General features: G+C 39.1%; 1 protein-coding gene across 10 annotated transcripts in view; it reads left to right on the top strand.

Moving 5' to 3' along the window:
- Nucleotides 1-15104, top strand: part of ADAMTSL1 (ADAMTS like 1) — a 1026435-nt gene that overhangs the window by 591504 nt on the left and 419827 nt on the right. The gene's annotated exons all lie outside the window — the stretch shown is intronic.

Raw genomic sequence — 15104 nt, 5'->3', positions numbered from 1 at the left:
ATCTCTACTAAAAATACAAAAAATTAGCTGGGCATGGTGGCGGGTGCCCGTAGTCCCAGCTACTCGGGAGGCGAAGGAAGGAGAATGGCGTGAACCTGGGAGACGGAGCTTGCAGTGAGCCAAGATTGTGCCACTGCACTCCAGCCTGGGTGACAGAGCAAGACTCTATCTCAAAAAAAAACAAAAACAAAAATTCAAAGATCATTGTTGGCTTATAAATATCAGGGTGATCTGGCAAGAACAGAGAACTAAAATCTGTAAAATACGGCTCTTCCCTAGAGTTATGTCATACCAATAAGCCTCATTTATCTTGTTTCCCTATTAATGAAAAATGTGGATAATTTGGTGATGTATGTGTGAAAATAACTTCATATGGGATCTTGCATGTAGCACGTCTCCAAGAAGTGCTAGCTTTCTTTCCTCCCTCAGTGCAAAATAGCATCTTCATTGAGAGCCTGCTATATATCAGGCACTGTGCTAGGTACTGGCTATGCTATGTTGAACAAAACAGACATGGTCCTAAAGATGAGTCCTTCTACATAGAATATCAGTAAGGATTTGGCACAGGGGTGAGGAAGACAGAAATTAATTGGCCAGTACTTTCCATTGGTTTCATGTTGCTGTCATGATATTGTTTTCTTTAAACTGTATATTTAACTATTGCTGATGTAACGGGGTTTCTGCCTAAAGAAATAGACACATTAATTCATTATTTATAGTGATTCAAGAAAGAATGTGTTAGAAAAACTCTAAATCTCTAAAGATTTATATTTAAGGTCATTTCTTTGACTTTTGCTTTTTTTTCCTGAAATCCTCTTTTTTAGGAATACTGAAACCTAAGCTTAATGAGTGTATTACTTTGTCTGTGTTTATTTGATACATAAACACCTGTCTTTTCAATCTAGAGCTATGCTAAAGTAGCAAAACCTTTAAACCAGTCCCTCTTTCAGGCAAATAAAAGGCCAGTCAGCTGCATGTAGAAGGCTAATGACAGTAGGTTTTCCCACAAAAGGTTTGCTAACTTCAGTTTGCTGGTGCTGGGACTTTTATTAAGCAGGACTGTTTTGGCTGCAGGCTCCAGGATCTTGATTTTAAGAAACTCGATCAGTGGGTTTTGCCCAGTTGAGAGTTCTAGATGATTTAAAGCAGTGATTCTCGGACTTTTGGATTTAGTAGACTATTAAAATTTCAGAAAAAAAATAAGGCTGGTTAGCAGGTAGGTAGGAGTTACAGAAAATAGAGGCAAATTTCTAATTTTTTGTATTGCTAACTAAGGATGCTAATAAAATAAATTTCTATCACCATAGTTTCATCAATGAAATAACATTAGTTAATACGCAAGAGAGTACTTGCTTCCATGTAAGAAGCACTTTATATATACTGCATTAAATTATCTAATTCTCATAAGAACCCTGTGGATGGAGCCATGACAATTATCCATCTTGACAAGGAAACTGAGGCACAGAGAGGTTATGTAACATGCCTAAGATCACTCAGTCGGTAGGGGAAGGGTACATGATTTGAACCAAGGCAGAGTTCATTCATGTCTCAACTCTTCCATTTTCTTTTACCAGTACAAGAAATTAAAGGTCACTTGAAAAAGCCAAAAGTCCCAGGTACATGATTTCAGAAGAAAAAAATAACTAAACACATTTAGCTTTATGGAAAGCTAACCAATGTCCTTATTCTCTTTATTCTATGTGTCAACACATACTTTGTCATGGATTGGCCTGCTGTCTGCCAGTCACTTTCCTTGAAACACAAAGATGAACAAGACAGTCTTACTCCCTAGGAAGCTCACAGACACCAAACAAAGTTTTTAAAAAATAATAGACTGAGGCAGAGCAGAGGATATGAGGTTCTGTAGTAGCACAAAGAAGAAAACAAAGAATGGGAAGGATGCTGGCATTTTTCTGTCTGATGTGTCCCAGGCACTGTCCTAGCAGAGAATAACTCAATGGAAGTTCATCAGGCAGATAAGAGAGGGAAGAGGGGTCATTCCCGGCAGAGGGACTTGCACGGGCAAAGGCCCAGAAGAAGGAAAGGGAAGGTAAGTTCAAGGAACAGTGAGTGAATCCCTATAACTGGAGCACAGCCAGATCATGCAGGGTGTTGCAGGCCACCCCCAGAAGCTCTGACCCAAGTTTTTGTTTTAGAAAGACAGCTGTGATGGCCACATAGAGTGGAAAGGCCTGGAGAAGGGAGGCCAAAAGTTACAAGATTATTACACCTCTCCTGGTGAGAAGCCTCGAAGGCAGTAGCAACAGCAGCAGCAGTAGTGATGACAAAGAAGCATAAACGTCCAGCTGTAAGGCTACATAGTTACTGGTAGCAAAAACCTCCTGTGGGCTCCCTTTGCTGTACATCTTGAGGCCTCAGAGGCTCTTATAAAGTGCCAGCTGGGTGCTAGGGTTCTTTAGATCCCACTGTTTAGCATAGAATCAGGGCCTGGGACTGAGTCGGTGTTCAACAAATGTTTGCTGAATGAAAGTGTGAAAGAGTTAGTAATTTTATTCAAGGCCTCCCAGTTAAAATTTTTGACCTACGGTTAGGGATTATTTTTCCCAAATTATTCAAGGTATTCGGGAGCAACAAATGTATCTGTACCCTAAAAAGTTAAGAACTTTCTGTCACTCAGCAAAGTGTGAATTCTGGCCCAAGTTTTCTGAAGAGACTGCCAAACTGTTGTGACTTAACCCTTTATTCACTCTCAGCGAGCTTTTAAAAATAAATAGAGGCTATTTCAAAAGGGCAATCCTGGCCTGGCCAGCGTGGTGGCCCACACCTGTAGTCTCAGCACTTTGGGAGGCCAAGGCAGGAGGATCGCTTGAGCCCAGGAGTTCAAGACCAGCCTGGGCAACATGGCAAAACCCCGTCTCTACAAAAAATGCAAACATTAGCCAGGCATGGTAGTGTGTGCCTGTAGTCCCAGCTACTCAGGAGGCTGAGGTGGGAGGATTGCTTGAGTTGGAGAGATGGAGGCTGCAGTGAGCCGAGATTGTGTGACTACACTCCAGCCTGGGTGACAAAGTTAGACCTTGTCTCAAAAAAAAGTGGAGTCGGGGTGGAAATCCTGCGCTTTTTGAAAGCTTTACCTCCCTCATGTAACACAAAACCCATAACAGGGAGTCGTTTTTGTACCTTCGAGTGATTATTGTTGTCTGAGGCTATAGTAGTTTCCCATGTGTGATGTTCATTTGTTTTCTCACCAAATAGTGTCCTACTCCACTCCTTAGATTCATGTCACAATTACGAATCTTTACATGGAATGCCAGCAAATCTCTTTGCCCTAATTCTTGCAGTTTTTCACATTGTCTAACATAGGCTCCACATGTGAAGTTCCCTTTGAAAACAGCTAAAAATGCCGGTAAAAGATGTAGCATTAGTGGTTTAAATGTATCTGCCCTGATTAAATATTAATTGTGGTCTTCAGAAAATAATCAGGCCATATCTGAAATTCCTCAATTTATCATTTTATACTAAAAAACATGATTTGAAAAAATAACTCCTAAGTTATATTAGAGTGAGTTAAATGTCGCATAAACTCTTTATATTGTTTCTTTATTAATCAGATTGCTAAGGCATCAGATTTTTAATCAGGCATTGGAATCTCATGTATAGAATTTCTTTTCCTAATTATAAACAAATAGTCTCCACTGTGCATGTAGCTCTTTATACAGCATTAGTACAAAATTGATTGTAGCCTGGCCTCACCTCATAAAGTAGATTTGCTTTGGAACAGCATCAAATAGGTATTTATGTTTTAAATCACACGGTCCTTCTGACTTTCATTCTAATTTTGGACAATTACCACTTTTACTTTCCTTCCTCCTTCCCTGAAATTGACTGCAAACAGCATGAAAATGTCTTTAGACTTAGCAAAAGGGGAAAAAAATGTTAATTTCAGTCTCCTCCTAGGTGCCAAGTACTGTGCTATTTGTTTATGTATGTTATGTCATATAAACCTGACCACAGATCACAATCCATTTTACCGGTAAGAAAACTGAGTACCAAAACCTAAAAGGTGATACAAATTTCCCAACTTTTCATGTATGTGTATTCAGTGCTTATAGCAAACAAATCATATTGAAATATGCAGTACAGATTATTTTCCATGTTGTTTGAACTGTGTTTTTGGCCTTGGTTAGCAGGAGCCTCCCCAGTGTGCTGAGTGATTTCCACAGCTTCAGAACCAAGTTCATTGCAGTTCACAGCTTGTACCGTATTTCATCGATCCTAAGATACAAATTTTTTTTTCTGATTATAGCAACTTGAATGAATTTCATAATTATAACAGCCATAGTTTAGTGAGTGGCATTTTTAAAAGGGTTCATAATGGTATATAAAATAAGAATGTCACTTCAGTCTATAGCATCTTAGGTTTGATGCAATGCTGTATCAGTCTTTCCAATATCTAACGAATAGAAGCAAAGCTAGGCTTAAGATTCAGATGCAGAAATATGATTATGGAACCCTCTTATTCCCTATCATCTGATGTGGATTATTCCTGCATTTATTTACTGATCTCCCCAATCTAAGGCCCTGGAGAGAGTCTGTATATTGGTCTTACCTTAGATCTGTTCTGTCCCCTACCAAGATCAAAACCCTCTGCCCAGGACCTCCTTTATTCTTAATCTAGGGGTGCCTGTTTCCTTATCTGGAAGCAAGTATACTATAATTCAGTAGCTTCTCACGTTTGGTCAGTAGCCAACTCAGCCGGACACTTGTTAAAATTATGACGGCTCCGGCCCCTCCTGCTTCAATGAGTATAGACCTCTGTGTATTTTATTAGCTTTCTTGGTAATTCTGATACACACCAACGTTTGATAACCACAGGAATGTGGTTAAGAGATAGACTGCCTGGATTTCAACCTGATTCCACCAGTGTAACCTTTCTGTCATTTTCTGTGCCCCAGTTTCCTTGCCTGTAAAACAGGGGTCAACAATGGCATGTACCTCAAAGGATCATTGTGAAGTTTAATAAAACAGTCATGCAACCTACTCAGCACGGTACCCCACACAGGTAGCAGGTCCTCAATAAACATCAGCAATTATTACTCTCTCCCTGCAAGGCTGAAATTTCCCTACCTCATTCCAGAAACCAACCTCTTGTCTTTCCCTGGATTCATGGCAGCTGACAGTTTTGCCCCGTAACTACAGTCTTCCATGCAATCTCAGAGAAAGGGACTGAGAGGAAAAACTAAGATTGCTTTTGAATTTGTGGAGTCTGGAGCCCATTGAAGCCAGTAAGTCTAAGACAGAATAAAGATAAAAGTTGGTTCAAGAAAGTCATCCAGTGAATTCACTCATAAATGCTTGTCTAATTTAGGGTTCTCAACCCTCTTCTGCATAAAAATCACCTCAGGAATTCCAAACAAAATATCTGGGTGGCTGGCAGCCTCCATCCCCGCAAGAGATTCTGATACGGTTGGTCTGGGGAGAGGCCCAGACATTGGCAATTTTCCCAGGTAATTTGAATGTATAGACAGAGTTGACAATCACTGATCTAATTGAATATTTAAAGGGTTCCAAAAACCTCTTAACTGTTAGGGGATATATCTCTTATATTTGAAGATGCTTTATAAACTCTCTTCCTCCCCGTGAAAATCAAAAACTTAGGAGCCCCTTGTCCCTAAAACAGGGATAATATACTGATTCCGGGAACTCCTGTAGTCAATGTGAATGCACTTTGTAAACTGATAAGTCTGCATGTGAGAGGAAGCATTCTGGTGCCTAATGTGAAGATGATCATCCGATCCTGTTACATAGCATGCACAAAGAGATCCAGAAATCCTCCAGTTACCAAGATGTCGCATAATCTGAAGTATAATGCACCAGCCACTTCAATGTATACACTTTTCATTCAAAAAATAGGAACCATGAACATGTTAAATCATTTCGTAAAAGATAGAAGAAATTAAAACCTTCCTGAGCCCAATTTGAAGGGACAAAATAAAATATACGCTGAGAACATTCAGTCTTCCACACAAACTAGTCATCTCATCTTTTATTTTCTTTATTTTTCTTTTTCTAGATGGCCATTGTGTGAGATTAAGTATTTGGTCATATTTCCCACTGCTCTTCTCAGACAGCTAAATTTAATTCTTATCCAAATGACCGACTTACCCATCTATATCCCACTTACTTAATTAGACATAAAGAGATACTAAATTCCTCTCATCTGTTGAGGAAATGATGGTAACCTGGCTTTGTCTCCTATCCTTTAACAGCAACCCTCAGATCCCCTTTTTTCCTAAAATGCCCATAAACCTTCAGTGCCTCACAGTAGTATTATGAGGATCAAATGAGTATGTGTAAGTACTTTGAAAACTGTAAAACCTCAGTCATCTCGTGCTCAAAAGCCTTCACTGTCTCCAGCTGTCTGGAGTCTACTCAAGGACCAATTCCTCAGCTGGGATTCAAGGCCCTATCCCAAACCATCATTCCTACCTTATGTTCAGCTGTTTTACTGCATGTGTCCTGGCACACTGAGACCCATGCCACAGAGGAACTGGCCTGGCCAGAGCTGGAAGCAGGCTGGGGTCCCAGTTGTGTATCACATAGAAGACCACAGCAAGAAGAGTCTGAATGGGGGCTCTAGCAGAGAGGGGGATCAGAAGGAAGCTACACAGCAGGAGCAGAATAGGTGGCACAGGCAATTGATTGGAGGGAGGGAGAGGGGGTAGGTGAAGGGATGAGGAGGAAGACAGAGGAGGCTGGAGAAAGGGGAATTGTTGTATAGCAATGTCTGTATGTTCATCACTATGCTAGGGGGAAGGACTGCTAAAATATTGGGGCCCCAAATACCGAGCTTGGTTTTGGATGTGCTGAGTTTAAAGTATCAACAAAGCATTCAGGTAAGTGAAACTAGAATCCTGGAGATTGGAAGAGATGTAGATTTGTAAATCACCTGCAAGGAGAAGACAGTTCAAGTGAGGAAAGTGGATAAGATCAATCGGAGCACAGGGACAACAGGGGCCTGAGGAAAGAACCTTGGGGATGACAGCATTTGCTAGTCCAGATGAGTAAGAAAAGGCAGGGGACAAAACAGGGGAGAACTCGCTGCCAAAGAAGCCAGGGAAGCATATTCCGCAGCAAGATGTGAGGGAAAGTCATAGGATGTGGTGAATTACAGGATGCTGATGAATTTCAGAGGAGCCATGTCAGCCAAGCAGTGGGCAGAAGCCAGATTACAAAGCACTAGAGAATTCGGGAGTATTGGGGAAGTGGGTGCAGTGAACTTGGGTTAGCCTTTCAAGAAGTTTAGAACTGAAAGGAAGGGAGGCAGGAGACAGGTTAGCCCTCACCACTGACAAAGTGGAGTGTAAAGGCAGGAAAGCACAAAGCAGGAGCTATGTGATAAAAGGGAGCTTGGTTTTAATAAAAAGAAGAGAAAGTGCTTTCGTCTTAATAGCTCAAAGAATGCTGATAGCAGCCGCGTGTGAAATTGATTTCTGAGGCCCAGCACCAGAGACAGAGAGGCTGTGAGGCAAATGGGGTAGTAAACCATGATTTAGCACCTTCGCTTTCTCTGCTTATTACAAAACAGGCTTTAAAAAAGATGCCTGTGGTGTGCCTCAGCAATCTTGATATTGTCTATGGCCAAGATCCATTTTAATATATTCCTGAGGCATTTTGGTAATTCTAACACTGCCTGAGACATTAATCTAGTAACTTTTCACATTGCTAAGCATGTTAATGCAATTTAAATATTATTTCTCTTAAACAACATTGATGTGGAAGGAAAAAGAACTCTTCTTGCTGGAAACAAAAAGGTAACAGGCTGAAAATGCTTACACATTGAAAGCACAATTAAGCTTTATAAACTCTCAAAGTATTTGCTTCTACTTTGCAAGCACTGAGAGCCAGAGAGGGCTCCCAAGAATCACAAAAAATCATGTCATGTTTCATGTACTATTAATAATAAACATTTAATAAGTGGTTTTGCAAATGGCTCCTTAACATGATCATTTAATTTATAAATTAGAAGATGGTAGTCCTTCCCATATATACAATATCTGGATGATATTTTTCAGTTTTAAAATGCCAACAGTATGCAGAATTTAACCAGCCCCAAAATGTAAATATTTCTGTTGACTGGAAGATAGGAGAGATGATACAAGTAGAGCTGTACTATTTACAGGTAATATGACAAATTATAATGGCCCAATAAGGACAGGTTCTTTTAGAAAGTTATTTTAAATAAGGCACTTATACTACAATCTACTCTGGACAAGATTTTAAAGAAAAAATTGTAGGCTATCATGTTTTTGAAATAAATACCTATTTAACTAGAGAATGCATGGCCTGATTGATGTAGTTACAACAAAAGCTATACTAAGACAATAGTAACGGACTATCATTTATTATTGATAAAGGACTTAATATGTAGGAAAGCATTTTAAAAAAACACTCTAAGTTATACAGTAGGGAAGCACAATAACAGAGTTTCTGTTTTGATACAAAGCAAAGTATGTCATGAAGATTATTGATATAGCCCATATAATACAAACATCACAGGAAGAAAAAAAACATCATTCCTTAACACTTGGCTAGGAATTAAGTCAATACAGAAACTGAAAAACATCAAATAAAGCTGACTTTTATCTCATGATCTGGGAGACTTTTGCTTACAAGTATTTATTGCTTTTCAAAGTATTAAAGAGTAAACTCTTATTAATAAAATGTACAGAGTATAATTTAGCATTTCTTTTATTATTCAGAAGTCACTTTAGGATCTGCCGTAGGTTCTGGATGCAGAAAATTGTGTTAGTAAAGAAAGAAAGTCCCAGCAGAGATTCTCTGTTTCGAGAGTTGCTTTGTAGCAAAACAATTCTTAGGACTGAAGCCGTAGGACTGCCTCTACTTGGATTTCATTTATTAATTGCACTGCACAACGTTTTTTCATATGTTAGCACTTTTATTTAAAAAAATAACTCTATGAGTTATATAGAGCAAATGCTCATGTTCCATTTTACAAATTAGAAAATTGATTTGTAAATGTGCTTAAATGAAATAGACTAATTTAGAATCATAGACATTTTTGTAGCTAGAGGTGTCTCAGAAATTATCTAGCCAAAATTCCTTTTTGTAGAAGTGACTAACCTGAGGCAGAGAGAACTAAGTTGCCTGAAATACCACAGCAGCAAAGTTAGGATATAACAAAAACACCGCAGTGGCCAAATCCTGTTGCCTAGACTGTGTCCCTATTTAGAAGTTTTTGCTATCAATATTATGTATGTACACTCTGAAACATTTTAAAATTAAAAGTGCTCACCAAAAACTCAGCTGAACAGTAAACATCCATTGAACATTAAACTCTGTATCAAGCCCTGTGTTAGACATTAGGGGTTAAGCTGTATATCACCTAGTCCCTAGCTTCAAGGACATTGTATTGATATTTTGCCTCTATTAATTTATTTTAACATGAGAGCTCTATTATTTGAATTGCAATATTTAGTTTTATGGAAAATCTAATGGAAATATGTTCTCCCGAGTCCAAAACTCTGACTTTAAAATGTGTGTCCAGATTTGCTTCTATCAGATTATTTTTCCTGATTAATTCTGCCCAACTTTACATCTCTCTGTGATGTATGGTTATCTATGCATTGTACTAATTTTTAGACTCATTAAAAATGATTTAATAAGTATTCTTTACTTCTTTTTAATTGGTAGAGGCCTATGCTTTTAATTAAGTCAGGACTTCCTCACCCGCCTCTCTTCATTCTCATTCCCAGTTCTCCTTCTAATCCCAGCACACTCATCTTCAAAAGCACAGCTTCCCAAGTGCTGCAGAGGGATGAAAATTGTTTACTCAGTGACGAGGTCCCTTTGGCAAACAGGGATCTAGGACTTGGATAAAGCTAGATTAAGCCAAGATGTGACAGGTTAATCATCTTTCAGCTTTACACATTTTGGGTAAATTTAGAGTTGGCATAAAAAGTCATGTGAATAAGCAGAAATGTGATCCCTTTTTTGCCCCCATGATTCAGATTCATTTTTGTCCTCCTCTGTTTCCTTGCTTATCTGCAGCTTCTGCATATATTTTTCCCTCTGTCTTTAGATAATCTGAATGTATATGGACAAGAGTGAAAGCTGACAGCTGTTATGAATTAGACATTCAACTGCAATTTGTCCTACCTAGCCTGCCTTGTTAATCATTCATTTAATGAATATTCACTGAGACCGATTACGTATCTGGTGTTCTACAAGGCACTGCGCATATTCAGAGGCATATTCATCTTTGTCACAGCTCTTAAGAAGCACACAGTCCACTTCTGGGGATAGATGTGTAAACAAGTAACTATACTGGGTGGCTGACAAATGCTAAAACAGCCATTTGTATCAAGTCCTAGCAATATGCTCAAAACACACAGGATGGCCAGGTGGTGGCACACACCTGTAATCCCAGCACTTTGGGAGGCGGAGGTGGGTGGATCACCTGAGGTCAGGAATCCAAGATCAGCCTGGCAAACATGGTGAAACCCTGTCTCTACTAAAAATACAAAAATTACCCAGGCATGGTGGCGGGTGCCTGTAATCCCAACTACTCGGGAGGCTGAGACAGGCGAATCGCTTGAGCCTAGAAGGTGGAGGTTGCAGTGAGCTGAGATCACACCACTGCACTCCAGTCTGGGTGACAGACTGTCTCAAAAAAAAAAAGAAAAAGAAAAAAAAACAGGCCAAGCAGTGATTGATTCTACCTAGAGATAAGAGAAAATTTTACTAGAAGATGGCAGTGGCATTGCATCTTAGAGCAGGAGCAGGAGTACACAAGTCAAATGAAATAAAAAGATGTGAGCAAGATGGTGAGGAGAGGAATCTAGGTACTGCCAAGATCATGACCCGATTACTAGATGTCCTCACAGCACCTGTGTTACTGAGAATCATGACCAATTACTGTAGTGTAGAGGCCATGTATGATTACGAAAAGCAGGAATGAATCTAGAACATTGATTTAGGGCCATTTTATGAAGGGTCTTGTATGCTGTGCTAATAACTTAGACTTTACCCTATATCCAATGGCTCTTCACCTTTTTTGAAGAATTTGATAAAAGCTATAAATCCTTTCTCCAGAAGTATGATATAACACACATATGCTCAAAATGTGGCCTAGAGTTTCTGAGAGTTCACAGCCCACCTGGCATTTATTAACACTACTAGGTCCCACCAGCTTTAGGCAGTGGAGCCATAGAAAATCTCCTAGCAGGGAGTGAACAGTTGAGCTTTGTATTCTAGCAAGATAACTGGCAACGATGAAGAGGACAGATTGGTGGGAAGAGAGGCTGGAGGTCAAAAACACCAGATGGGAAGTCAATTGCAAAGTGCCAGGCATGAAAGGTAGTACCAGAATTAAGTCAGTGAAAGTAAGATTGGACGGGGTGAGAATGGAAGAGAGAGGGATTTCAGAAATGGAATTGATAAGACTTGATGTCTGATTAATTATAAATGATGTTGAGCAGTTAAATATTTTGTTGTTATCTTAATCTTCCCCACTAAACTATAAATCCTCTAAAGGTGTTGCTGACTCAAGCAGGACTTAGGGAATGAGCAGAAATGAAAACATAAGCATGCAGGATTAGGAACTTCACATTCATGTGAAAGCAACGGGTCCCTCAAAAGCCAAGAGGCAGAGAGCTGTGAGGTAGGGTAGTGACCTCTGAGGCTAATCACTGCTTATGGACACAAAATCAAATAAGGAGCTGTTGAAAATAGTAAACCTGAGTAAAGCAGTGATTAACTTGATGGTTGCCATCTCTACCTTGTGTGGTTTCCCAGCCCCGGAGCACCTCCTAGATTGCTAAGAGACTAGGTTGGTTTGCTTTACATTCATAATGGGAAAGTATGACCAGAACCTCAAAATCAACCTACTCCCAAAACTGCAAAATTTGGCAGAGTGTTCCAAATATCCAGGCTGCTGCCTGTAGTTACAGCTACAGGTTAAGCTAGAGGAAAATGTTATGTATTGAAGGTACGAAGATATGGTAATTGAGAGAGCTACTGCTTTTTAGAACAAAGTCATCTAGGTTGCAGGTGCAGAATTTTTGATGGACTTCATCTCCTAGTGTGTGTGTGAAGGTGGGGGAGTGATACCTATTTGAGCTGGAGAACAGAAGAAAGTCCCTGAAATTGAAATTACTTGGCAATTTTAAGTGACTGGATATTTCTCATGCTGTTGCTTTCTCCCCCACCTTATGCTTACTCTATGCCCTATGTACCTTTTTGAGAGACAAATGACAAATATGTAAACATTTAAAACAAAACATATTTCCAGGCATTTCATCATTGATTAAATATTTGTTGAAATCTTACATTTTCTTCAAAATGACATTCTTAATAAGTATTTCAATAACTGTAGATAACTCAAAAATAGAAAGCATCACCCCTGCCTTCAAAGAGCTTCCAGTCTAATTGGAAAGATAATTGTTATACAGAATGATAATCCCAAAGAGCTACAAAGTCTTGTTTTAATTTGTTCTATACTGATTCTTTGTAAACTGATACTACATAATGGGACATCAAGTAACTTCAGGTTAAGGAGAATATTGCAATACTAAGAGCTTATCATTCTACTTTTTCTGAGTAAGGAGAGCTGACCTTAAGCAAAAGTAGAAACAAGAGTGTAAAAAAGAAGAAAGCATAATATTAAGCCAGGGAGAATGTTTTAAATTTCAATCCCACACATCCTACAATATCTGGATGGTATTTAAGAGAGAACGCATCCAATCATGAGTATAGGAATAGAACCTAAACCACATCCAGTATCCCATGGAACTTAATTCAGAACTATTACACCACATTTTTTTCTTGGCTCACATGGCACAATAGTCAACCAAAGAAAAGAGAAAGTTCTACCAAAACCAAAAGCTGACTTGTTTGAGAGTGACATGAAGTTAGCTAGTCATTTCATGCAGCTTCCCTATTATCGGTTATAATTTGGGGTTTTTTGCACATCAAACCCTAAGCCATATTAATCTATTAATGTTCCAGTTTCCTCAGCAAATCACGAAATGAGATTTTTCTCCAACAGGAATTCTTTGTCTATGATTCCAAACCCCAACATGTGCTTTCCAGAGCCTCAGATGTTTCCTTAGTTCTACAGATGTTTTGTAAATTCATTTCAGCTAAATTTGCCAGTGCTGCAGAAAGTATCTATGGCTGATTGGAGTCACAGTTTGGACGGAGCTCTAGTTAGATTAGATGGAAGTGGAAACTAAAACTTCTAACTGGCTCACTAGGAAGTCAGGAATTCACAAAAAGAGCAGAGAAGGAATTTCGTTTGAGGGGGTGTTTCAAACATGCCTGTTTTCGGGAGTGGAGGGTGTGGAAGCCCTAGGGGGTGATTCTTCACTGTTTTCCTTGGTGTTGGGCCTACATATTATTTTCCACTGGAGATTTGTTTTCTAAGTATAGGAAAAAGAAGAAAACAAAAAACAACAACAGCAACCAGGAACAATTGCTTCATTTTTAGAACTCCAGGTAAAATGGCTAACGTTTCACACCTGAGGTGAAATAGTATCAGGGTTTAAAATATCCCTACAGTCCAGGGGCCAGGAAGGTGATGACTTCCTTCAAAAACATGAAATAAATGAATTTTTTTAAATGACTATAGTTTCTACAGGATACAGTTCTCCTGTTTTCCACTTTTCCTTTGTAAAATACATGAATTACCAGCTTCAGGCTTCTACTCCTAATTGAGCACTCTCTAGGTCTAGAAGCTCAGCTATTATAGTTATTTTAAAGAAGATTATTATCACAGAAAAAGAGAACCAGACTGACAGGCTATTTCTAGTAGAAAATTTCCTTAAGTCTTCCAAATTAAAAGAGTTTGAAATCTCTATCAGAAAAAAATGCATTATAATATTTATATTAATATTCTCCCAGTCTTATGACAAAGCAGTTATAGTGTTTCCATTTGCTAAGTTTGCGCTTTTAAAGTAACAGAAGCTGAGAGTGATCAAGTATTTTATCTATGCCTTCCCTTGAGATAAGCTGATTCAAAATATTCAATGGTCTGTCGAAAATTTCCTGAATACTAACCTTTGTTCATATCAGCAATTATTGATTTTAATTCAACTGGCTGTGAAATTGTGTTCTGTTGAAGCTTTCCAAAATGCCCAGAGGTTTCTCGGCAGTTTTCTAGATGAGCTATAATCCAGGCTTGACCTTGGATAAAATACAAAATAAAATCAAGTTACCATAGTTCTGAAATGAAAACCTTACTGAAGTATTCGACATTGAACAGAGTCAGATTTTTGTTTCCTAAAAAGTGATGAAGCTGTTTTAATTTCATCTCCAAATTGTTATCCCAGGACGAGAAGGAATTCTGAGAACAAAATATTTTTTTAGAAGAAAAGCAACACCATTCATTGTCATTTTATATGAAATTCACATACTGATAAATACTGTTTGAAAAGGAAAGAAAGGTCAAAATATGAAGCTAGGTAGAAAAAAAAAAGATAGATACAGACATAAAACCTGGCTTTACCAGATATTAGCTATGTGACATGAGTGTGTGTGCATTTGTAGCATGGGGGTGGGGGCAGGGAGTGATAAAATAATTGGCACTAATATGCCGGAAACTACGCTAGGTACTTCACATGTGTTCTCTCTGTTAATCACCATATTATGAGAGGTATCAATGTCCCCCACCCCCCCTTTTTTTTTTTGAGATGGGGTTTTACTCTTGTTGCCCAGGCTGGAGTGCATTGGCCCGATCTCAGCTCACTGCAACCTCCACCTCCTGGGTTCAAGTGATTCTTGTGTCCCAGCCTCCCAAGTAGCTAGGATTACAGGCAAGTGTCACCATGCCTGGCTAATTTTTTGTGTTTGTAGTAAAGATGGGGTTTCACCATGTTAGTCAGGCTGGTCTCAAAGTCTTGACCTCAGCTGATCCGCCCACCTCGGCCTCCCAAAGTGCTGGCATGAGCCACCGTGCCCAGCCAATGTTCCCATTTTACACATGAAGAAACTCTAGCTTAACGAGATCTGACAACAAGTCTAAGTTCAAGTTTACCAGTATATGACTAGGAAAGTCCGTCTCACTCTAAAGTCTGTGCTCTTTCTCCTGCAGCATGATACAGGTTGTTCAACCTCACAGCCTC

The sequence above is a fragment of the Pongo abelii genome, chromosome 13 (assembly GCF_028885655.2).
Source record: "Pongo abelii isolate AG06213 chromosome 13, NHGRI_mPonAbe1-v2.0_pri, whole genome shotgun sequence".
In the NCBI taxonomy this organism is placed as follows: Eukaryota; Metazoa; Chordata; class Mammalia; order Primates; family Hominidae; genus Pongo; species Pongo abelii.
Note: the sequence above shows the minus strand (reverse complement) of the source record. Positions and strands in the feature narration are given on the sequence as shown.